Below are 2,842 nucleotides of genomic sequence, written 5' to 3' on the forward strand. Positions count from 1 at the left end.
ACGGATGGCCAATTAATTCTCAGGAGCTCTAGAAGCTAGAAAGGATGTACACCATTTTCTGGCTTCCAATCTGGAACCTGGACTGAGCCCTACCCGAAGTCCACTTGACCAGCCCTCTCCTTGTAGGCCTTTCTCCAGACTTATCTCCTCCCTTCCAGCTGGGTTTGTTGTTCATTTGTATTTGACTCTTCATGACCTCTTTTGGTGTTTTCTTATTAGAGATACTAGAGTAGTTTGCCATTTCCAGCTCATTTTACAGATAAGGAAACTGAGGCAAAGTTAAGTGACTTGCCCAAGGTCACACACAGTGTCTGGGGTGGAATTTGAACTGAGGTCTTCCTGACTCTAGCCCCAGTGCTCTATCCATTGTGCCACCTAACTGCCCCATAGTACTTAACAAATGCTTGTTGGTTATAAGTTCGTTTAGGGCAAGGACTGTCTTTTGCCTCCTTTTGTATCCCTACAATTTAGCATAGTGCTTGGTACACAGTAGGCACTTAATAAATACTTGTTCCCTTCCTCCTCCCCTCCCTACCTCTATCTCCCCTAGGCTAGATGTGCAGCAGCAGCTTGTTAACCAAATCCTCCTGCTGATCAGCCCTAAAGCTTTGACCTATAATGTTTACTTTGACAACCTCCCTCACCCTACCCAGTCCCAAGGCAGTAATATTTCTTCCTTTAAAATGCTTTAATTATGGTTGATATTTTTCTTTTTTCTGTTTACATCACCATCACTTCCCACTTTCTTTGTCCACTCCCACTAGAATCCCCTGTCAGAACAAATAAGTGTACTCAAGCGAAGCTTAATCAAACTGGTTATATGTTAAACTTTAGAAGCAGGGTGGAACATCCCATAGAGCCCTGGGCCCAGAGTCAGGAATACCTATGTTTAAATTCCCTCTCTGGCACTGACTGGCTGTGTGACCCTGGACAAGTCACCTAAGCTCTTTAGCAATTGCACTGGGCTTTTTTTTTTCCTACTGTCATAGATTGAGATCTGCACTGATGGAGCAAATCACCACACTGAAGAAATCACAGAACCTTTGTATTTTCAAGGATTTAAAACTTAAAGAGAAAAATGAAATTTTTTTTAAACTGACCTCTACTGAATTGGCTAGCTCAAACCTGCCCCTGAGGTTTGAGTGAAGAGACCAAATACTTAAGAGTCTATGATTCCATTATCTTTCTCTTTTTGTAGGTCAGCGGGATAAGGTTTCATTAACTTGTAGTTTGCCAAATTCAAGTCGTTGGATTTTTATTTTTTTGGAAGCACAAAAGGGTTTTTTTGGGTTCCACTCTTTGCCTATACATGTGGCCAGAAAAACTGAGGGATAGTATTTCATAGCAATAAAAATTATTTTGAGATCCTCTAATACGTAAGGCACTGTGTATGTAGCAGGAGAAATCCAGGTTGAACATGAATTTTTTCCATAATAAGTCTTTTTAAAACTCAAAATCATTTTAAATTTTATTTCCTTTTCATTTTTTCAATTTTCATTCAGAATAATTATTTTACTTTCAAAAATGAATTTCAATCATTTCTTTCGTGTGTGTGTGTGTGAGAGAGAGAGAGAAAGAGAGAGACAGACAGACAGACAGACAGACAGACAGACAATCCTGGTTAAATGACTTGCCCAGGGTCACAGAGCTAATAAGTCTCAAGGGCCTGAGGATGGATTTGAACTCACTTTCTCCTGTATCCAGTTCTATCCACTGTGCCGACTAGCTGCCCCGTTTCTTTTTTCATTTCAACCTATGATCTCATAAGCCTTTGGGCTTCCATCATGATAGCCTGATGTCTTTTTCTCTGGGTATGAGAAAAATCTGCTTGCCTTTCTTTGTTTTGGACATTTATTTGTTGGTTTGTGTGTATCTTCTGGGACTGCATTTGAGAGGAGACAATTGAAGGGGGGAGTATCCCAGGAGAGGAGATAGAGAGATTTAAAACTGAGGCATTTATTTGCAGAGTGCTGTCTCTGACTGGTGGCTCAGGGCTTAAGGGGGGCAGGCAAGAAAGAGAATTATAGATTCCTTTTGTTTTATCTTCCAGGAGCAGAGAAAAAATGTTGTTGTTCATCCTCTGTTTTTGAAGAGGACCAATGATATCACAGGTGATGTCTTGACTTGCTCGTGAATTGGCTTTAAGTACAGCTGAGTTACCAAAGAGTTTAATCTCCCTTTCTTTTCCAGTCACCCAAGTCCAGTGGCAAATGTGATAGATGATCAATTAGGCCCCTATTTTATTTCAATCAGTATTGATCAGTATGATATGATTCTATAGGCGTAGTGATTATAAGTTCTATAGAGCAGGCCTCAAACTTGAATCCGATGTTCACCATGTTTACTAATTATGAAGCTCACTTGCACAATGATTACAGATATCTCCATCCTGTTTCACTCAAATTCCATAGTGGCATGATATGGAAAGTCCCCCAATTTGTTTTTGTACCTCCACCCTCTCTTGCCCAACATGAGCAGGTAACCATCTTATGACCCCCTAGTCAGCACAGATGACCCTTGCCTGGCCCTCTTGTGACCACCCATTCTGATGCATCATTTCTGGCTCTCCTGGAGAGTCAAAGTCAAGATCTACCAACCAATAAGATTATGAAATTTACCATTCCTCTTTTGCATGTTTGCAAACCCAATAAAAGTAAGACCCTGGGGAAAGGAGGCATCTCAGATTGTGAGGAAAATCTCAGGTCCACTTCATTGGAGGGAGCCATGGACCCTTTGGTAAAGTGCTATTGGCTTGGAGCTCTGCCTGAGTGTTTTTCTAATCAAACTAAGTTTTATAATAAGCAATATAAAGATTAGGTTTTACAATTAATAACAAACTCTA

Source organism: Vombatus ursinus, unplaced genomic scaffold (genome assembly GCF_900497805.2).
Source record: "Vombatus ursinus unplaced genomic scaffold, bare-nosed wombat genome assembly UNPS02009835.1, whole genome shotgun sequence".
NCBI classification, from domain to species: Eukaryota; Metazoa; Chordata; class Mammalia; order Diprotodontia; family Vombatidae; genus Vombatus; species Vombatus ursinus.